The 7891-nt window shown below is 47.2% G+C and overlaps 1 protein-coding gene across 1 annotated transcript in view; it reads right to left on the bottom strand.

Moving 5' to 3' along the window:
• Positions 1-7891, bottom strand: part of LOC127932174 (chemokine-like protein TAFA-4) — a 167927-nt gene that overhangs the window by 60563 nt on the left and 99473 nt on the right. The window lies entirely within an intron of this gene.

The following is a 7891-nucleotide window of genomic DNA, read 5'->3' as shown; positions in this document are numbered from 1 at the left end:
CAGATCCAGAGAGAGAGAGACAACACACAGATCCAGAGAAGAGACAACAAACAGATCCAGAGAGAGGGACAACAAACAGATCTAGAGAAGTCTACTTCGAGTTGGAGCGGCGGTCTATCGCACTTCGCTCCGCCCAGGTAGAATAACTTTTTCATTACATTTCATTATAGTACAATGGTTGATTTGTCTAATCTTAGCAATCTCTTCTTAGCTAGCTACATAGCCGTCCTTGTATCAGAGATAATTGCATAATTATCGTATTTAAATCGCCCTAACGTAGCCTTCACTGCTATTCGCCCAGCAGCTATGGCAGCTAGCATAAGCCCACAGATTAGCATCACTGTAGTGCTATTCACTCAACTGAACGACTTGATTAGTTTAGTGTTAGCTAGCTACATAGCTGTCTTTGTTTCAAGATAATTGTGTAGTTTAGAGTGTGTAGTCTTGAGTGATTATCTTAATTTACCGAGGTTCGCTAGCCAGCTATTTGTCGTCCTTGCGTAGGAGACTCTGCTAGCTAGCCAACAGCTAACAGCTAGCCAACGTCTACTGAATCGAATTCAACACTTCGGTCACAGTCACAGGTAGTATCACATTTTCATTTAATTTCATTACAGTACAACGGTTTGATTTGTTTGATCGTAGCTAGCTACATGCAGCTACATAGCCGTCTTTGTTTAAAGATAATTGTGTAGTCTAGAGCGATTTTCTAGGTTAGCCTAGCCAGCTATTGTCGTTCTTTTAACGCAACGTAACGTAAACAGCACTGCTAGCTAGCCAGCTGGCCCCCGAATGTAGCACTGTAGAAACTATTACACTCAACGGAGCGACTTGATTAGTGTTTGTCAACCAACGCAACTACTGCCAGCTAGCCTACTTCAGCAGTACTGTATCATTTAATCATTTTAGTCAATAAGATTCTTGCTACGTAAGCTTAACTTTCTGAACATTCGGAGACGTATAGTCCACTTGTCATTCAATCTCCTTGCATTAGTAGCCTCTTCTGTAGCCTGTCAACTATGTGTCTGTCTATCCCTGTTCTCTCCTCTCTGCACAGACCATACAAACGCTCCACACCGCGTGGCCGCTTGTACACCTAATCTGGTGGTCCCAGCGCGTACGACCCACGTGGAGTTCCAGGTCTCCGGTAGCCTCTGGAACTGCCGATCTGCGGCCAACAAGGCAGAGTTCATCTCAGCCTATGCCTCCCTCCAGTCCCTCAACTTCTTGGCACTGCGGAAACATGGATCACCACAGATAACACTGCTACTCCTACTGCTCTCTCCTCGTCCGCCGTGTTCTCGCACACCCCGAGAGCTTCTGGTCCAGCGGGGTGGTGGCACCCAGGATCCTCATCTCTCCCAAGTGGTCTTTCTCTCTTTCTCCCCTTACCCATCTGTCTATCGCCTCCTTTGAATTCCATGCTGTCACAGTTACCAACCCTTTCAAGCTTAACATCCTTATCATTTATACTTTCTCAGATTCCTTGGAGAAGTTCATCAATGAGCTTGATGCCTTGATAAGCTCCTTTCCTGAGGACGGCTCACCTCTCACAGTTCTGGGCGACTTTAACCTCCCCACGTCTACCTTTGACTCATTCCTCTCTGCCTCCTTCTTTCCTCCCTCTCCTCTTTTGACCTCACCCTCTTACCTTCCCCCCTACTCACAAGGCAGGCAATACGCTTGACCTCATCTTTACTAGATGCTGTTCTTCCACTAACCTCATTAACTCCTCCTCAAGTCTCCGACCACTACCTTGTATCCTTTTCCCTCTCGCTCTCATCCAACACTTCCCACACTGCCCCTACTCGGATGGTATCGCGCCGTCCCAACCTTCGCTCTCTCTCCCCCTTCTCTCTCCTCTTCCATCCTAGCATCATCTCTTCCCTCTGCTCAAATCTTCTCCAACCTATCTCCTGATTCTGCCTCCTCAACCCTCCTCTCCTCCCTTTCTGCATCCTTTGACTCTCTATGTCCCCTATCCTCCAGGCCGGCTCGGTCCTCCCCTCCCCGCTTCGTGGCTCGGCGACTCATTGCGAGCTCACAGAACAGGGCTCCGGGCAGCCGGCGGAAATGGAGGAAAACTCTCCCCTGCGGACCTGGCATCCTTTCACTCCCTCCTCTCTACATTTTCCTCCTCTGTCTCTGCTGCTAAAGCCACTTTCTACCATTCTAAATTCAAGCATCTGCCTCTCACCCTAGGAAGCTCTTTGCCACCTTCTCCTCCCTCCTGAATCCCCCCCCCTCCTCCCTCTCTGCAGATGACTTTGTCAACCACTTTGAAAAAGAATCGACGACATCCGACCTCGTTGCTAAGTCAAACCACACCGCTAGTTCTGCTCACACTGCCCTACCTATGCTCTGACCTCTCTCCCCTCTCTCTCCAGATGAAATCTCGCGTCTTGTGACGGCCGGCGTAACAACCTGCCCGCTTGACCCCTATCCCCTCCTCTCTTCTCCAGACCATTTCCGGAGACCTTCTCCCTTACCTCACCTCGCTCATCAACTCATCCCTGACCGCTGGCTACGTCCCTTCCGTCTTCAAGAGAAGCGAGAGTTGCACCCCTTCTGAAAAAACCTACACTCGATCCCTCCGATGTCAGCAACTACAGACCAGTATCCCTTCTCTCTTTTCTCTCCAAAACTCTTGAGCGTGCCGTCCTTGGCCAGCTCTACGCTATCTCTCTCAGAATGACCTTCTTGATCTAATCAGTCAGGTTTCAAGACTAGTCATTCAACTGAGACTTCTCTTCTCTGTATACGGAGCGCTCCGCACTGCTAAAGCTAACTCTCTCTCTCCTCTGCTCTCATCCTTCTAGACCTATCGGCTGCCTTCGATACTGCAGAACCATCAGATCCTCCTCTCCACCCTCTCCGAGTTGGGCATCTCCGGCGCGGCCCACGCTTGGATTGCGTCCTACCTGACGAATTCGCTCCTACCAGGTGGCGTGGCGAGAATCTGTCTCCCTCACCACGCGCTCTCACCGTTGGTGTCCCCCAGGGCTCTGTTCTAGGCCCTCTCTTATTCTCGCTATACACCAAGTCTTGGCTCTGTCATAACCTCACATGGTCTCTCTCCTATCATTGCTATGCAGACGACACACAATTAATCTTCTCCTTTCCCCCTTCTGATGACCAGGTGCGAATCGCATCTCTGCATGTCTGGCAGACATATCAGTGTGGATGACGGATCACCACCTCAAGCTGAACCTCAGCAAGACGGAGCTCCTCTTCCTCCCGGGGAAGGACTGCCCCGTTCCATGATCTACCGCCATCACGGTTGACAACTCCCATTGTGTCCTCCTCCCAGAACGCTAAGAACCTTGGCGTGATCCTGGACAACACCCTGTCGTTCTCAACTAACATCAAGGCGGTGTCCCGTTCCTGTAGGATTCATGCTCTACAACATCCGCAGAGTACGACCCTGCCTCACACAGGAACGGCGCAGGTCTAATCCAGGCACTTGTCATCTCCGTCTTGATTACTGCAACTCGCTGTTGGCTGGGCTCCCTGCCTGTGCCATTAAACCCCCTACAACTCATCCAGAACGCCGCAGCCCGTCTGGTGTTCAACCTTCCCAAGTTCTCTCCTCGTCCACCGCTCCCTCCGCTCTCTCCACTGGCTTCCAGTTGAAGCTCGCATCCGCTACAAGACCATGGTGCTTGCCTACAGGCTGTGAGGGAACGGCACCTCAGTACCTCCAGGCTCTGATCAGGCCCTACACCCAAACAAGGGCACTCGTTCATCCACCTCTGGCCTGCTCGCCTCCCTACCACTGAGAAGTACAGTTCCGCTCAGCCCAGTCAAAACTGTCCGCTGCTCTGGCCCCCAATGAGTGGAACAAACTCCCTCCGACGCCAGGACAGCGGAGTCAATCACCACCTTCCGGAGACACCTGAAACCCCACCTCTTCAAGGAATACCTAGGATAGGGTAAGTAATCCTTCTCACCCCCCCTAAAAAAGATTTAGATGCACTATTGTAAAGTGGCTGTTCCACTGGATGTCATAAGGTGTATGCACCAATTTGTAAGTCGCTCTGGATAAAGGCGTCTGCTAAATACTTAAATGTAAATGTAAATGTAGAGGGGACAACAAACAGATCCAGAGAGGGAGGGACAACAAACAGATCCAGAGAGGGAGAGAGAGACAACAAACCGATCCAGAGAGAGAGAGACAACACACAGATCCAGGAGGAGGGACAACAAACAGATCCAGAGAGGAGGGACAACAAACAGATCCAGAGAGAGAGACAACACACAGATCCAGAGAGAGAGAGAGAGAGAGACAACAAACAGATCAGAGAGAGAGAGAGACAACAAACAGATCAGAGAGGGACAACAAACAGATCCAGAGAGGAGGGACAACAAACAGATCAGAGAGGAGGGACAACAAACAGATCCAGAGGGAGGGACAACAAACAGATCCAGAGAGAGAACAACACACAGATCCAGAGAGAGAGAGACAACAAACAGATCCCAGAGAGAGAGAGGACAACAAACAGATCCAGAGAGAGAGACAACAAACAGATCCAGAGAGGAGAGACAACACACAGATCCAGAGAGGAGGGACAACAAACAGATCCAGAGAGGGACAACAAACAGATCCAGAGAGAGAGAGAGGGACAACAAACAGATCCAGAGAGAGAGAGAGAGACAAACAAACAGATCCAGAGAGGGAGGGACAACAAACAGATCCAGAGAGAGAGGACAACAAACAGATCCAGAGAGACAACAAACAGAGAGGGACAACAAACAGATCCAGAGAGAGGACAACAAAACAGATCCAGAGAGAGAGGACAACAAACAGATCCAGAGAGAGAGGACAGCAAAAGATCCAGAGAAAGAGAGGGACAAACAAACAGATCCAGAGAGAGAGAGGGACAACAAACAGATCCAGAAAGAAAGTAATTGCCGCTGCAGCAACTCCTTCCAGAAATGAGAGCAATTTAGGTGACAAAGGCACTGGGCCCAGACAAGTGAAGCTGAATAGCTACCCACATGAAAGTTCGGTACACAGAAAAGGGCATTTCAGCACTGCTGGTTTGAGAAATACAATAGGGTCGATTATACTGTCCACAAAAACGCAGCTTTCTGCTTTCCATGTAGTTTTTTGGCAAAAAACATTACATTTGATTATGTTGTCAGTAATGGCTGCAAAATGGGGGAAAAAGCACCATTTATCTTTGGTAAACTTGAGATGGCACAAAACATAAAAGAGACAGGATTGTGGCATGGCAAAGCTACCAGGCAACTAGCAATCATGGGAACATTGCTCAGATTTGAACATCTGCCCCTGCTAGTGATATTGCAGAGAGAGGGGAGTATCTGAGGAGAATTGTTGCTGTCAACTGAATGTTAGGAAAGACAGGGACTCACTTTCTGTGCAAATGATGAATCTAGTGAAAGCACAAATAGAGTGTACTTTCTGAATGTATGCAGCTTTTGAAGGAGTTTGACTTCCCTGCAAAGGTACACACATCCATCACATGCGACGTCTCGCTCCAGAATGTCAGAATGACATGATCCAATGCTGTGCTCAAGAGACTACGGACACCATGGTCTCTGAGATGTCAAAGCCTGGAATGTATACCATATGAGGCCAGGGATGGGGAGTCTGAACAGTTGGCTCTGTGTGTTAGGTATGTGACATAGGGACAGTTAAGAAATCAAGAAATTTGATGCCCAATCGATAGCAAATGAGTTGCAACAGTAGCTTCAAATAAGAGGGGTAGCAGGCCTAAAGTACGTTGCACAGACCTCTGATGGCGCAGCTGTCATGAGTGGGTCCAAAGGAGGTGTGCAAGCACATTTCAGCTGCATCCGGAGGCAATTTATGCTCATGAGCTTCATTTGGTGTTGTGTCATACTTGCAGGGCTAGTCCGGAGGCTGCTGAGTTTTTCAGTTTCTTGGAGAATGTGTATTCGTTTTTCAGTACATCCCTAGTTAACCACCACAAGTTCAAAGAAGCTCAGTCCCAACTTGGAATAGCATCAGCTGAACTTGTACAGCTCTCAAACACTCGCTGGGCATGCCAGCTGCGGTCCATAAATACAGTCATGGACACTCACTGCTATTTTTGATTGTCTATCTGCCATTGGATCCCCCTGTTGGTCTGAGAGCAAAGCTTCATAGGTTCTCCACCGTGTATTTGCTACTGATGTTTCAGTCCCTTCTTTTTATAACCGAGGGACACAAGTTCCTCCAGAAAGAGACTGTAGACCTGGCAGAAGCTTGTTTTTGTCATACAAGCTGTATGTGACACACTGATAGGCAAACTCACAGATGCATTTGCCACAGAACTTTAAGACAGAAACCAAAGCCCTAGGTTTAGGCACAGAATTGTCATGTTCCCAAACAATGAAAACCGAGTTGTTGCTTAGACAGGATGGTTTGTGGGCTTGACCAGTGATTCGACTGTAGATGAAGGTCTGCTCAAAGGCATACAGGCATGAAGTCCCAACTCAAAAACACTTACTAGATACACTGCGCTTAACTGAGCACAGCACTACGGTATTGATGTTAAACAGAAGAGATGTTGGGAGCCAGAAACTTTCTTGCCCGGAAAAGAGAGGCTGGATGTCCTCCCAAAGATATGCTTGCTCTGCATACCTCCTGGATGATGATGTTTCCTCTCTGAAGTAATCCATTCAGGTTGCCTTACAATTCCTGCAGAGCAGCTGCTCCTGTGAAAAGTCCTTAGTGCACGGCGCCAGCTGCACTCCTGGTTGCGCAAGACAATGGGTCAGAAAAGGCTTGCAAGTAGTGATGCACCGATATGACATTTTTGGACCTAAAATGATATCCAATATTTTCTCCTTGCCTTAGCTGCCTTTAAGCATTCTAGTACAGTTAATATTTAACACACACATGTGTGCAGTCTAAGGCACTGTATCTCAGTGCAAGAGGCATCACTACAGTCCCTGGTTCGAATCCAGGCTGTATCACATCCAACCGTGATTGGGAGTCCCACAGTGCGGCGCACAATTGGCCTAGCGTTGTCCGGGTTTGGCTGGGGTAGGCCGCCATTGTAAATAAGAATTTGATCTTAAACTGACTTGCCTAGTTAAAAATAAAAGGTTACACACACACACACCCCAAAAAAGTTATTTTGTTGGGATTTACGTATGTCCCCATTACCAGCAAAGCATAATCAAAACCTATTTCTTTCACTTACTTGCTGTGCTGTTTCGTTGTTCATTTGTTCAGTCGTTTCATTCTCAACCAGGATTTCGGTGGAACGCCGTTTGGGTATTTGCGTGTCAAAAAAGATACACATCAATTAACACTATTTGATGTGTCAAATAAGCATGTTGACCAATCAGGACCTGAATATGACTGCATGTCACATAATAATTGAACGCGTTCATACATTTTTTATGTAGTTATTACACATTGATTACAATATCACTCATATTTCATAAGTCACAACGATTCATCGATACCTATGCTATGATGCTGGTAAAGTTGTCTCGTGCATCTACAGTGCTGGTCATTAAAAAAAGCTAGCTAGCTCATGGATGCAAACAATGTTCTTCCCAAAAACATAGCAAAATGACATAATCTGTTTCAGTAGCTATAGTTAGCTAGCTAAATCTATAGCTGGTGTCATCTATAATAACCCTAATTTATAAGACCATTCTTATTTGATTAATGGTGGTCGTACCCATCTATGTGAAGCTAGCCATAAATAAGGATTAGCCACAATAGTTAGCCTTCAAAATGAAAGTATGGCATAATTCTACTATTTGTATTAATTTGCATCACTGTAAATTATATACTTTTATTTTGAAGGCAAACCGCAAATTCCACTATTGCGTCTAATCCTTATTGTGGCTAGCTTCACAACACATATCCCAGTCCGATCGAGCCTCACTAGCCAGATGAAGCTAG

This window comes from Oncorhynchus keta, chromosome 10 (assembly GCF_023373465.1).
Source record: "Oncorhynchus keta strain PuntledgeMale-10-30-2019 chromosome 10, Oket_V2, whole genome shotgun sequence".
Taxonomy (NCBI): Eukaryota; Metazoa; Chordata; class Actinopteri; order Salmoniformes; family Salmonidae; genus Oncorhynchus; species Oncorhynchus keta.
Note: the sequence above shows the minus strand (reverse complement) of the source record. Positions and strands in the feature narration are given on the sequence as shown.